Source organism: Xenopus laevis, chromosome 3S, assembly GCF_017654675.1.
Source record: "Xenopus laevis strain J_2021 chromosome 3S, Xenopus_laevis_v10.1, whole genome shotgun sequence".
Taxonomy (NCBI): domain Eukaryota; kingdom Metazoa; phylum Chordata; class Amphibia; order Anura; family Pipidae; genus Xenopus; species Xenopus laevis.
The window spans coordinates 13,379,294-13,394,827 of record NC_054376.1 but is presented as its reverse complement, the minus strand read 5'-3'; the positions used below and the strand labels follow the sequence as shown (position 1 = coordinate 13,394,827).

At 40.0% G+C, this 15,534-nt stretch overlaps 1 protein-coding gene across 1 annotated transcript in view; it reads right to left on the bottom strand.

Moving 5' to 3' along the window:
* The window catches only part of fstl4.S (follistatin like 4 S homeolog), a 319,855-nt gene that overhangs the window by 183,719 nt on the left and 120,602 nt on the right, over positions 1 to 15,534 (bottom strand). The gene's annotated exons all lie outside the window — the stretch shown is intronic.

Genomic DNA, 15,534 nt, shown 5'->3' with positions numbered 1-15,534 from the left:
AACACATACAAAACACAGAAATGTGTTCAAACTTTCAGAACCTGCCAAATTTTGTAAAATGAACATGGTAATTAGGGAGTGTGGCCACAAAAGTCCGCACGGCAAATCTTTTTGTCCCTCTTTCTATTTCCAAAATGTTGGGAGTTATTGTTTAACTGATCATTTCCCAACATTCAGATCACATCAGGACCAAAGTAAACCACTAGCCATGGAATGGATCCATATTGAGATATGGTCTTTGTGTCTTTTCCCCAAGGCAATCACATAAAAGAGTGCATCTTTTGTCAGCCACGATATGGACACTTTGGGGCTATTTATGAACATAACTAACTGCTCTAAAGATATGCTTGGAAATTCTGTTTAAATGTAAATGTGCAGCCAGGAACACTAGCAAACTACAGCTATTACCAATCTGGATATTGTAGGGCTTAACAACAGCCCTTTTAAGAAAAATGTGTTTCTTAGCAGATTGATCTATTTGGTTGATCACACCTGAGGAAGGGATTTGGTTACACACCTCCCCAAAACATTGTGTGGTGTGGACAAGGTATAATGTAAGACTTTGACCAATAAACACATAGGGGCAAATTCACTAAAGGGCGAAGTGACTAACGCTGGCGAAAATTCGCCAGCGTGACGTCATTTTGGAACTTCACCGATTTACTAACGGTAAACTTCACTAGCGAAGGAGATAGACTCTAGCGGTACTTCACACCCTAATGCCAGGCAAAGTTGCGCTCTGGCGAACGAACGTAACTACGCTAAATTAACTAAGATTGAGATTTGACTAAACGTTACCTCTTGCGCCAGACTTGCCTTCGCCACCTCAGACCAGGCAACGTGCAATAGAGTAGATAAGACTTGGTCAAAATAAAGTTTAATTTTTTTTATTTTTAATAGGGATGCACCGAATCCAGGATTCGGTTCGGGATTTGGCCAGGATTTGGCCTTTTTGAGAAGGATTCGGATTCGGCCGAATCCTTGTGCCTGGCCGAACTGAATCCAAATCTTAATTTGCATATGTAAATTAGGGGCGGGTAGGGAAATCACGTGACTTTTCGTCACAAAAGAAGAATTTTTTCCACTTTTTGCTTTTCTGCCCCTAATTTGCATATGCAAATTAGGATTTGGATTCGGTTCGGTATTCGGCCAAATCTTTCACCAAGGATTCGGGGATTTGGCCGAATCCAAAATAGTGGATTCAGTGCATCCCTCATTTTTAATAGCTGGCGATTTTTACTTTTTCCAGGGTTATAGGCTACAAAAGATTGTAATTTTTTTTGAGGTACCCGGCTTCCCCAATACATTTCGTTACATATGGCACATAAACTATACACTGGGCTCATGTGTAGGGCAATATAACAACTTTATTTTTTTTTTATTAAGGTTCCCTGGGCTTGTGTTGTGTCGGCGCCCTGGACACAACTTCGGATTTTCGTGAATTAGCGTTGTCCTGGCGAATCTATGCGTGGCGAAGTGTTGCAATGTCAGCAAGGCATCGTTGGTGCAATTTCGGAGGTTACTGAATTTGCCCCATACTCTTTTTGCATAGAAGGGGAATCACACTTTTTTTGTTTATCTTAGCAGGTTGCATCAATAGCTGAAACCAAATTGCGCCAAGTAAATTGGATGCTAATGCCATTATTAATGAATCTATAGCAATAAGTATTTTTTTTCTCTTGAATACGTTTCGCTAATCATCCAGCTGGCTTTCTCAATTCAGAATGGCTTGTACAAAAATCTTTCTGTAGTTAAATACCAGGGCCGGAACTAGGGGTAGGCAGAAGAGGCAACAATGAGAGGGCCCTTCAACGGGCACCAATGCAGGTGCCCGTTGAAGGGCCCTCTACCCACCCGTAGTCCGGATTTGCATTATCCCTGATTCCCAGGTTCACCTCTCTCTCATCTTTCTGCCCACCCCTCCACGTAATGACACTACATGCATAAACAGAGGTTAGTGTAAGGCCAAAGGCCTCAGAGGTAGTGAGGACCAAGGGAGGAGGTAGCAAAAGTCCAAGTTCGCGGTACAAATAGGGATGAGACGAGAGAATGGTCAAACAGGCAATAATATCAGTCCAGGCAGAAGAGGTTCGAAGTCGATGAATCAGGCAAGAGGTCGGTACACAAAATAGACAAGAATATCACAAGAAACACACCCAGGAATAGCAAGCTAAAACCTATAATTGGGCACTGATGACTTCCCAGAGTTCCTTCTTATAGGCCCAGGTTTGGCGCCAATTTTGGACGCATCGGCGTCATAACGTGTGCGCGGACGCGCTGACGTCAGCGACCGACGCGCGACGTGTGCGACCGACGCCGGCGCCGATTATTGACGCCGACGCCCATTCCGTCGCCGGCGACCAATCAGAGTGCGGGAAGAGGTGGGCATCATCCGGCTGCGTCCGCGAGGAACCAGGGAGCCACCATCTTGGACGCCATCTTGGTCACCATTTTGGAATCCTGACTCAGACTCCATTACAGTTAGCAAGGTGGCTGGCCTAGGATGCCTAGGGAGCTTGGGACGCCCCTGTTAAATACCCTGGAATCCTACAAGGTGTTTATTGTATTGCCATGATTGGAGCTATGATGTGTTATTAAAGGGGAACTAAAGTCTGAAATAGACTGCTAGAAATGCTGTATTTTGTATACTAAACATAAATGAATGCTTTCAAAGTTGGCCACACAGGGTCATCATCTTGTAACTTTGTTAAACCATCTTTGCAAGACCAAGACCATGCACATGCTCAATGTGGTCTGGGCTTCTGTTGGGAGGCTAAGCTTAGGATCATCATAAATAATCAAATAATATCTGTCAGAAGCTGATACAGCAAGACTGATTAATAATCAGAATATGCAAACTGCACTGGGTCCTGTGTTGTCATGTAATCTAATGTAGATTTTATTATTTTTGTATTGTTTCATACAAACTTTCTCCAACTCTGCAGAACCAGTGGCTGCAGCAAAATAATCCTTCAATGAGAATCCCAGTTTATCTGTTTAAATCTTGCTCCATGATCTTTGTCCCTCAAGCTGGAGTTGGAAACATTAAAGGGGACATAAATGCAAAAATAAAATCCAATACAAATCTCTACACAATCGCTGACAGGGAAACAAACAAAGCTGCTTGAGTTCTGCATGGCTGGGAAGTAAGACGGGGGCTCCCCCTGCTGTTCATAAGTATGATTGTTTCCCTGCAGAGCAGTTATGAAGTTTCCTATCCAAAGCAGTCAGAGCAAGTAAAACGAAGGGGGAATTTCACTGCATACAGTCAGGTTTTTTTTCAAAATGGTACACATTTTTTAATGAAAGTATATTGTAGATAGGTTTCTTTTTCATTAAAGGGATACTGTCATCGGAAAACATGTTTTTTTCAAAATGCACCAGTTAATAGTGCTACTCCAGCAGACTTCTGCACTGAAATCCATTTCTCAAAAGATTTTTTTATATTCAATTTTGAAATCTGACATGGGGCTAGACATTTTGTCAATTTCCCAGCTGCCCCATGTCATGTGACTTGTGCCTGCATTTTAGGAGAGAAATGCTTTCTGGCAGGCTGCTGTTTTGTCTTCTTAATATAACTAAAGGAGTCTCAGTGGGACATTGGTTTTTACTATTGAGTGTTGTTCTTAGATCTATTAGGGAGCTGTTATCTTGTGTTAGGGAGCTGTTATCTGGTTACCTTCCCATTGCTCTTTTGTTTGGCTGCTGGGGGGAAAGGGAGGGGGTGATATCACTCCAACTTGCAGTACAGCAGTAAAGAGTGATTGAAGTTTATCAGAGCACAAGTCATATGACTTGGGGCAGCTGGGAAATTGACAATATGTCTAGCCCCATGTCAGATTTCAAAATTGAATATAAAAAAATCTGTTTGCTCTTTTGAGAAATGGATTTCAGTGCAGAATTCTGCTGGATCAGCACTATTAACTGATTCATTTTGAAACTAAATGATTTTCCCATGACAGTTTCTCTTTAAAGAAAGTAAAAAAAAAAGGGCAATTTTTTTTTTGCCTTTACATGCTTTTTAAACCATCCAGGGAGAGGTGCCAAAACAGCATTGTGTGGCATACAATAGATATCTCCCCCCACCCATTCAAACTTGTTTTTTTTCTCTAGAAATATATATGGCTTCTTTGACCCTTCTTTTGAGCCAGTCCTCCTCCCAGTCCAGAATGTGGACTTGTCTTCAAACGTGTGTCCTTTTTTTATTAAGTGTAGATACACAGCTGAGTCCTGACCAGAGGAGCTGGCACTTCTGTGCTGCGCCATTAGATTGTGTAACTGTAGTTTAGTTTCTCCTAAATACAAGTCTGAGCACTCCTCACTGCACTGCATACATGATGTTACTCTTCTTGAGGCAAGGGGTAAGATAATCAGAGGGCAACATCTATTGTCTACTACATAAAATGCTGTTTTGGCACCTCTCCCGAATCATGCTAATACTGTACAATCAACACCTTGCCTCTATGAGATCTCTGATCCCATGCTGGTTATAATAAATAGATTATGCTGATTGGAGCAGGATTTAACTACAGAAAGATTTTTGGACAAGCTATTCTGAACTGAGAAAGCCAGTCAGATGACTAGTGAAACATCTACCGGAAACCCAGTATCCAGAAAGCTCCAAATTATGACATGGACATCTCGCACAGATTAAATTTTAATCAAATAATTCTATTTTTTTTGCAATGATTTCCTTTTTCTCTGTAATAATAAAACATTACTTGATCTCAACTAAGGTATAATTAATCCTTTTTATAGACAGAATAGTCCTATTGGGTTTAATTAATGTTTAAGTATTTTTTAATTAGATTTAAGGTATAGAGATCCAAATTATGCAAAGACCCATTTAATTGGAAAACCTCAGGTCCCGAGCATTCTGGATAAGAGGTCCTACACCTGTATTCATTTCCTACACATGTCCTAAAAAAGTAGCCTTTCTTATAGGACGGCTTCTTAATATTTTGTTTGCCATTTACTTTCTGCAGGCATTTATTTTTCAATGAAACAAATATGTATATTTCCAGAAAATTATATTTCGTGCTTTTACCATAATTGTGCAATAACCAAAGCCTTATAAAAATAATAATAATACAGTAGTGAAAAGCGAGAGGGATTCAGTCTACATTATTACTTTATGGCAAAACAGAAAAATATGAAATAAAGTAAAGAGTAGTTCATCGCTTGATTTTTTTCTTAAGTGATAATGTTTTTTATCTTCCATAAATCATAGACTTATTCAGTGGCGTAACTAGATGTTCCTGGGCCCCACAGCAAATTAATTTTAGGGCCCCCAACATATCCAGTGTTTGTCCTGTTTTACCAATATATGTTCAAATTGCTCATCAATGAGAGCCTCATGGGGCCCCCTGTACCTCCTGGGCCCCCCTGCAGCCGCAGGGTCTGCTTCCTCTGTAGTTACGCCCCCTGGACTTATTTGTTTTTGGAAACTAAAAATAAACTATTTCTCTAAAAAAGCAAGAATGAAAAAAAAGCTGAGCAATGAAAAAATATAAAATATATGAAAACCTTGTAAACCTCTAAAAATGCAATTTTTTTTCCCTGACAATTAATAGTGAAAAAATAGTGATTGACTGGGATCAATAAAACCTTGGCAGACTACACGGAAACGTCTGTATTGAAAGCATATAAATAGAAAACAGAACAAAAGTGTTGTTCATGCGATAATTGTACTGTGACAGCAACAAAAGTGTTCATCTATGCTTGCATTTAACATTTATGGAATTCTCATTTGTCAGCAATGTAATAAAAATGTCAAATGAAATATGTTAGCAAAGTGTGCGTATTGTGTTACAGGCAGGATGATGCTGAAAGCAAAACTGATGCATTATTTCTCTTAGAACAGCTACATCATATCACTTCCCAGAATGCAATAAACTAAATCATACATTATAACACTTCTTGACCTATCATCTGGGTTTGATTCGGGTGATCATGTGAATTCTGCATTTGCTTGTGATAAAAAGTTTGAACAAAATTGTCTTTCCGACAATAGTGAGAACTGTGTACGAATCCAGTACCACGGGTTACATATAAATTAAAAACATGCTCAATTTCTCACATAAAACATTTAGCCCTGTATCATGCATAAAATAAGTTTATGGGTTTTAAAGGATATGAGCAACACTAGCCACACCTCCTCTGATGAAGCGTCCAATAGCACGAAACGCGTCAGGAGGGAGTGGCTGACATGAGATATGCAGACCGGGGGCGGAAACATTGTATTGTGGTGTGTTATGCTAAAAAGCTTTGTTTGGATGTATCAATGTGAATTTTATTATGGATGAATTGCACAAATAAATGTTTTAAGTGAGATACTGTGCATGTTTTTAATTTATATGTAACACGTGGATTCCTACAATTCCTAGCAAAAAAAACGAAAAAATCCGGAAACCTTTAAAATTCTGAAATGATTCAAAATGGCCCAATAGGATCAGCACAGCTCCCATTGACATCTATAGGACCTCGAAAACTTTCACTTGGCAAAGTTTTGCATTAGAGGATTTTTCGTGTTTTTTACACTTAATAAATCTCACATTTTTAGAGCTTTTAAGAAATATAAAAAAATCCACAAATTTTTCAAGATTCGTGGAAATGAAAAAAAAGAGATAATAATAAATGAACCACTTGGTCTTTGGGATCTAAGTCTTTTATTAACAGCTGAAACTGAGACGACCCTGAAACTGCAGGTAAAGATGCCTTAGGGCAGGCAGTAAGTACAGGACTCTTGCTGCTATAAATGATGCAAAAGTTTGTGGCGGGTGGGGAATGGTGAGAGTGCAACTACTTGCTTCCCCCACTCTCCTCTCTTGAATGGAGTGCTAACACAGGCAAAATCCATTGCATTCTGCAAAAGGAGGGCAGAGGCCTGGCAATATTTGCATGCAGCCGAACACCCAATCGTGGGCTCTTTTTTTTTTTTTGCACTTTGAGCACTGCATTTAAAATACATTCTATTTGTGAATAAATGTATTTCTCTTTAGCTTTATTTAGAGCACAGCATTTAAAAAGACCAATATCAGGTTTACTAGGTCATGTGAAAAATAACAGGCACATTAGAAAATTTACACGAAAATGATTGTACTCTCCAGACTGGCAGTGCCAGGCAATGCCGGCTGGGTGCCACAGGAAACTCGGCCGGGCATGTCACGCCACGCCCTCCATGCGTCCGTGCTCAAACGAGGATGCGCGTGCGCGGCCGTGCCCAAAACTAGGAGGGGCCTGCGTCAGTGTGCTTTGCCGTTAGAGAGAAGCACTCGCTTAACCTTCTTCAGTGGCGGACATGGGGTAGGCTGCTTATGAGGTACATGCCTGGCGCCTACCAAGCTTTGCACCTTAGACACATGCCTCTTTTGCCTACCCCTAGTTCCGGCCCTACAGATAGGGTTGCCACCTTTTCTGGAAAAAAATGCCGACCTTCCTATATATTTATCTTTTTTCCCTACTAATAACTTTGGGATCAACCATCATTTTTACTGGCCAGGCTGATAAAATACTGGCCAGGTGGCAACCCTAGTAGGCAGACAGGAGATAGAAATGCAATCAGTTTGCAATCCGTTCAGCCCAGCTGCTTGCAATTTATTAGAACCGCTGATTTTTTTTCAAATGATCTGATAACCTTCATTATCAAACCCTTTATAAATAATTAATGATTGCTTTATAGCAGGTGAGCTTTTTGGGTCAGAATGAGTTAGAATGAATGGCAAAACAAAAGTAATTACACCATACATGTACGTTAAGAGTCTTAATTCATTTCACTTATCCATGTGCGTTCCATTCAAATTTTAGTTTACCCTCCATTTAATATTACTGTCCATGGCTAAAACCCTGATGCTTCTAATTCGGATAATGAATGTCCAAGCTGCAAGTATCACGTTGTTACTAAACAAAACAAGTTATCATCTGTAGGGCTTGGGGTTGCCATCATTTCTGGAAAAAATACCAGCCTTCCTATATATTTATTATTTACCCTATTAATAGCATTGCGATCAACCATCATTTTTACCAGCCAGGCCAGATGGCAACCCTAGTAGCCTGTGATCTGAAGACACTTCCAAATGCTTTAAAAATTGAGGAAGTCCCAGTTGTTTTCAACTACCCTTGCAAGGTCAAGCTCTGCACAAATAGCCATTAAACAAAAGCAAAGACATTTTAGTGGTTAAACAAAAGAGTTAAAAGAAATACTTTGCATTTAACTTCCATTGGGGACAGGTGTTTATGGACTAATGTTAATAACTGACTGAAGGAAGGGTAACACCCTTCACTGACTTCAGTAATTAAACTACATCTATTTATAAGTGATTCCCTAGATCAAACCAGACACTGGCATATACAGTATAGACACTTACATAATTAATTTGAGTTAAAAAAAAGTCTAAGTACAACCCCTCCACATGCTCTCCATTGCATATACTGTATATACATGAACATGCATTCATTATGTATGTCTGGGGCACAGCAGATTGGCAGTTAAAGGGGACCTGTCACCCAGACGTAAAAAGCTGTATAATAAACATCCTTTTCATATTAAACATGAAACCCATTTTTTTTTAAATGTAAAACATCCATAATTTGCTATAAAAAGGTATTTAAAAGTCTCAGCTCTCAATCAATGATTGCCTGCCCCATCTCAATGCCTCAGGCATAGAGGCGGGGCAGACAATTAATTTCACTTTCAATTCCCTACTTCCTAAATATCACTGCGCTTTCAATACTAAGGGGGTTATTTATCAAAGTCTGAATTTATCGCAATATTTTCTGGAAAAAACTCAGACCAAATCCTCATGGTTTTTTTGCCTTTTTTATTAATACACTTTCCTGAAAATTTGGTTTGAAGGAAAGAGCCCCGAAAAAACATGAAAAATACTAATTTGGATTTTTGGCGAAAACCCCCGAAATCTTCGGGTTATTACACAAAACCCAGCACAGATCAAAAAATATTTGGGACTTCTCCCATTGACTTATTTACAACCCTGACCGGTCTGAGATGCCAGTTTTTCAGAGTTTTTCCATCCTCTGGGTATAATAAATCCTGAAAAATTTGTTTGTTTTTTTCCACAGAAAAATTCTGATTTTATACTTAAAAGAAAAACATGAATTTTTCAGGTTTTGGGCATTTGGAGTTTAGTAAATAACCCCCCAACTGTCTTATTTATGTAGCCAGTAAATGGGCATAGCTACCATGTCCCCTATTCTAAAACAAGATTTTTGTATGATGCAAAGCTTTGCCTTTTTAACAGTGGCCACATATATTGGAGTATAATTTCCAAGATTGAAGGGAACAAGATTTAAATCATTTATAAACTATAAACATCTGCTGCCCTTTAATATTTTCCCTAACCAAAGGTGTGGGCTTATAGAGCCTGCAAGATTTTCAAGTGGCACCTAATCTCTATTTAACAAAAAAAAATATTTAACTTGAAAATCTTGAACATATTTGTTTAAACCACCTAATTCCTTAATCAGGTGACTTGGTGTGACTTTGGCGTGAGAAGTTTCGGAGTTTTGAGTTCAGCAGTGGAACGCACGCAATGAACAGCAGCCAGCGCCATCTTGGTCTGAAGGAAAGAGAGTTCCACAGCGAAGTCTCACCTAATCGCATAACTGTACATGAGCTAAACTAATCTACACAGTGGGAAGGTGCATTATTCTGCCACAACAAGAACCGGAGCGCAGGATCTGGTGAGAGCAGTCCTTCATATTGGGGCTTGGTGGGGGTTGCCCCAATGTACCCTTTGCCCCATAAATAACTCTGCATGTCCCCTGTGTACAACAGTACTTAAGACCCCGCTCTAAGAGGAGTACATTTTTACCTCACTCTCCAAATATATAGCACTGGAGATATTCCTGATACTCAATGGTTTTTGAGAACTATAACTCACACAAAATTTGTGTTTTTTTTTTTTTTTTATAAAATCGGACTTTTAAAAAAATCACAAATTTTTCGTAATTTATTAAACCCGGAGGGCTAAAAACCCCAAATATAAAACCACAGCATCTCAAACCTGTCAAGGTTGCATAAAAGTTAATGGGAACTGTCCCATTGATTTTTGGTTGTGTCGGGGGTTTTGGACAATTTCACAATGTTTTCGGGGAAAATTCAAGAAATCGTGAAATTCAGAGGTAATGTTCGGGAAATGTAATAATAAATAACCGTGGAAAACCCAAGCTGGTTAGATCGGAGTTTGTAGCAGCCGATATTGAGATAAATTCAGACCTTGATAAATAACCCCCCAAGACTTTGTTTTGATTAAGTCCCAGATTGGAGATTAGGGGGATCATTTTGATGTAATTTATTCTAAAAGAAAACTAGTAAGGAGTTTCTGATTACCGTGATTTGTAATAAATGACTATTTATTTTACTTTTATGAATTTGTATTGATTCTTTTGGGGTCCTGGCCAGCCAGGTTTTAAGTGATTAAGATTTTTTTTAAGGGTTAATAAAATCATTGTATTTATATATCAACTCAGTTTTTAATTACACCTTTTAATAATTTATTATATTTCTGGGTATCCTAAAAAGGACCTTGGGGATTAAGGGCGGTGGCACACGTGGCTACTTGGGGAGATTAGTCACCCAGTGACTAGTGATGGGCGAAAAATTTGCGAAAAGCATTGAAGTCAATGGGAGTCAAAATAACTTTGACGCACATCAATTTTGACGCTAGGTACAATTTTGACGCTAGCGACAATTTTTATACGTGCGACTATTTTGTCCAAATGCATTAAAGTCAATAGGCGTCCAAATAATTTGGACGCACGACAATTTATGCGTGTGACTATTCTGATGCACGCCAATTTTTTTTGACGTGGTGGATTTTTGCCAGAAAATTTTCGCAGTTTTATGAATTCATTTGCTTGTGATGAAAAGCGGAAATACACTGCAAATTTGTGCCTGGTGAATTTATTCACCCATCACTACCAGTGACAAATCACCTCTTCTTCGGGTGACTAATCTCCTCGAAATGCCTTCCTACCGGCTAGAATGTAAATTGCTGGCGGGATGGCACTCGGATCGCTTCGGCTTTCCAAAATCACCCGATGATTCCTTGAAAAGCAAAGGCATTTCAGGGAGATTAGTCGCCCAAAGAAGAGGCGATTTGGGGCAGGGTGACTAATCTTCCCAAGTAGCCACATGGGCCACCACCCTAAAGTTCTATTAAGAGCTGGTTGTAAAAAAAAAATTTCCCTTAATGCCACATTACTTTATATCTTTCTTCATTATATCTTAGTTGGGATAAAGTACAAGTTACTGTTTTATTATTACAGAGAAAAAGGAACTACTTTACAAAAAGTGGATTATTTGGATAAAATTGAGTCTGTGTGCCTTACTGTAATTAAAAGCTTTCTGGATAACAGGTTTCCGGATAACAGATCCCATACCAGGTATGCATTCAAAGAGTTTGCACCAACCCTCATTTTCCCCAGTACACACATTTGACTTTAGGACTAGTCAATTATATTTAAAATTTCCTTTCATAGAAAAATCATGTTCACTGACAAAAATTGGATTTCTTTCTGAATCATCCCTGATTATCCTGAATACAATTATGTAAAAACAAACAAAGTGTTATAACCTACTTTTTATGTGTAGGAAACCCAAAAATTAAACCGATGTCAAAGGTGAATTTGAGAAAGACGCCAAAAGAAATTTTCAAAATTAAAAATCCATCCAATATTTCTGACAAATATTTATTTATCCCTGTCCTTCTTTTCTAGACCATTGTTTGGTAAAAAATCGACATGCCAGCTATCCTTTTTTAGTCCTCCACCAGCCCTTCCTAGCCTAGCCCTTCCTGTCTTTTCTAACCCTTGCATGCCCTGCCTAGACCCCCACTCTTTCTAGAGCTCCACCTGCACCCCCTAGACCAGGGATCCCCAACCTTTTTACCCATGAGCCACATTGAAATGTAAAAAGTTGGTTAGCCACACAGGCATGAAACAAGTTCCCGGGGATGGCAAATAAGTGCTGTGATTGGCTATTTGGTAGCCCCTATATATACAGGAGGCTCTGTTTGGCAGTACACCTAGTTTTTATGAAACCAAAACTTGCCTCCAAGCCAGGAATCCAAAAAAAGCTCCTGCTTTGTGGCCACTGGGAGCAACATCCATGGGGTTGGCGAAGAACTACAAGCCACTAGTTGGGGACCACTGCCCTAGACACCTGCATGCTCTCCCTTCCACTCCAACCCCAACTCTCTTTCAAACTACATAACTTCTTGTATTGCTAACATTTCCAATCTAATTCCATCGCTAAATGTCCAATTTCCACAGATCTAAAAAATATCTGCAAAAGAGTCCAATCCCCAATCCTCACAATAGTCTTTTCTCCACCCTGCAGTTATTTTTGCTGATTTGCAAAAAAAAAAGAGATATCCTCTACCTGTCCTTCTCCAAACAGCAAGTTCACATTAACATACAAAATATCCACCAAAGTCCTTTGTATAGAAAGAATATCCTTTTTCCATTAACATTTGCATAATCTAATCTGGCCAGTTCTACAAATGCCATCCATATGCTGACAACATTATTTGCCGCAGAATGTCTTTCTTTTAGGTGGACTACTGCCTCTTCTCTATTCTGAAATGACTGACTTGTCGTTCATTGTTGTATAAACACATTTTCATATCCAAATGATTTATAGCTAGATGCTCATTGATTCTCAAAGCGTATGTGTTAGGTGGCACCCATCCATTCAGTACAACCTGGTGATGTCAGTGGCTGCATTAAACCTTCATCACTGCTTCAAAAATACGTTGTCAAATTTAAAAATAGAAGGACATTGAAACTTGGGTTCAATGCCAATAGTAGGTCTTCAGTTTTAAATTCCTGGGTGCACTGTCATTGTCCTTTTGTCTGATAATTAGTTTTTTGGCTCCTTGTCTCTTCCTGATCATCCTGATTGCTGCCAGCCCTAATGATTTGAATTCTTGGGTGCAAGCCTGATTAACCCTTTAAACCAAGTTACTAGACTTCTATCAGCTTAAGTCTCATCTTCCAGGTTGCACAATTTGTTCAGCATGACCCAAGAACATCATACTTGAAAATAAAGGGATGCAGCATTTGGGTTTAATGTTTAATTATCCTGTCCTGCCCCTAACCTGAATCTTGAATATGAGCATGTTTCCCACTTGTTATTAGACAGCTGCTAATTCCTGACTATTTTCCAGAGTCAGCTCCCTCCCTAGTCTCAGTTTCCAGGTACAAAAGACCACAATGCCCTAACAATATGTTTCTCTACATGTGAACATTTTTATTCAACAATTCCCTGAGCGAGTCTTTTGGTTATGATTGACTGTGCCAAAGCCGCATTAACCAAAGAATACAGATCATTAAAAAGAGAAGGTAATACTTGAATTAAGGTTATCTACATTAAAGTAACAAACGTGGGTAAGAAGTGGAATCCTGAGTTCCCATGTCATTGACAGTAAGATTAACATGGGGATCTATATGCACATAATGCCTGCAGTGGGTCACAGTACAAAGACTAAAGAATCACAGCAAAGTGTTTCATTTTAATGTCTGGTGTCTCTGTACTGAAATACTATGCTTTCAATGTTCTGAAGTTTAATTTGATGTGCTAGTCCCATGTGAAGGATTAACAGCATGCTCCTGTTTTTCAGCTACCTGCAAGAAATGAATTTACTTCTATTCCCTCCCTTTTCTACCCTTCTTATTTTTCATGTGTAATCTGCCATCACCCAGCGTGAACAATTTTCAGAATTTAGATCAACAAGCCATGCTGTGCAATTTCAGTTTTAATGTAAAAAAAAAAAATTGCAATAACATAAGTTCTATGTATCTGGCACTTTGAGGAATTGATTGAATCTCGGTGCTTAACAGACAAAGGGTTAAGCTGCAACTCTAATGCTTTAAAGGAGAACTACAACCTAAAAACAAGTTTGGCTAGAAATGCCGTATTTTATATAGAGTAAACTTTCTGCACCAGCCTCAAGGGTCAATATTTCTATAGTGGTAATCAGTTAGGCCTTCAAAGTTGGGTCTGGAGCTTCCCATCTTGGATCTTGTCAGGGGTGTCCATGACATTCACATGTCCAGTGGGCTCTGGGCAACTGCAAGAGAAGTTTAGGGGTCTTTGTAAATCACCAACCAGAAAACAAGGTTTGTCTGTCATATAAACTGATGCTACAGGGTTTTTTATAACATTGTTGATGCCAATTGTACAGTTTTCGGCCCTGCCATGAAATGAGAATCTGAATGGATTACTAATTGGCCTGACCAGACCAAAAGGAACCTGTAATAAGATGATGCATGCTGTCCATCAGCAGACTTCCTGAAATAAGGCTTGATGACCTAGGTTAAAGAGGGCAAAGGTAACTATTGTCTACTAATTGAAAAACGTTGTATATACATATCTGCTCTCATGGAACATGGATTGTTTTCTATGAGTCCAAAAAAAAAATCTTTAAAGCCTACTTACTGATGGCTGTTGACCATTCATTCATTTTATGCACATACAGGGCCACCATCAGAGGGGGACTGTCGTCCCGGTGGATTTTGGCTCTTAAGGGGGGCCCGAATGTGCCAAACTTGCTTTCAATAGCCGGGCCCCCCTTCTGTCAGTGCACATGGGACATGAGACTATGGGGACTTGCACTGCAGCAGCACATAAGGCAGGGAGCTTTTACTTACTAGCTGTATATCTAGTGGCCAAACCCACCCTAAACCCTGATTGGCTTAGCCAACCCTGACCCTCACCCTAGCCCAGCCTTTCTCCAACTGATTGACCAGGCCTGCCCCCAACCCAAATTGGCCCTGCCCACTTCCAACCCTCACAAACCCAGCCTTCCTCTAGCTGATTCAGCCGGCCCCCAACCCAGATTGGCCCCACCCACCCCAAACCTAATTGGTCCAGCCTTCCTCCAATTGATTTACCAGGCCTGCCCCAACCTGAATTGGCCCTGCCCACTTCTAACCCTCACTGACCCAGCCTTCCTCCAACTGATTGGTCCAGCCTGCCCCCAACCCAGCTTTGCCCTGCCCACCCCAAACATCATTGGTCCAGCCTTCCTCCAATTGATTGACCAGGCCTACCCCCAAACCGAATTGGCCCCTGCCCACTTCTAACCCTCACTGACCCAGCCTTCCTCCAACTGATTGGTCCGGCCTGCCCCCAACCTGGATTGGCCCCACCTGCATCCAACTTTCATTGGCGCAGCCTGCCCCCAACCTGGATTGTCCCAGCCCCCCCCCCTCTCATAGGGAATCAAGAGACTGATCTGATGGATGAGAAAAAGTCTTGGGCAGAAGTAGTGTTAAAGTGGACCTGTCATCCAGACACAAAAAGCTGTATAATAAAAGTCCTTTTTAAATTAAACATGAAATCCAATTTCTATGTTTTATTAAAGCATTCATAACTGTTGTAAGCTCATTTAAAAATCTCAGCTGTCAATCAAATATTGTACGCCCCTCCTATATGTCTTAGGCATAGAGGCGGGGCAGACAATTACTTTCACTTTCCATTCAGTTCACTTCCTAGATGTCACTGCTCTCCCC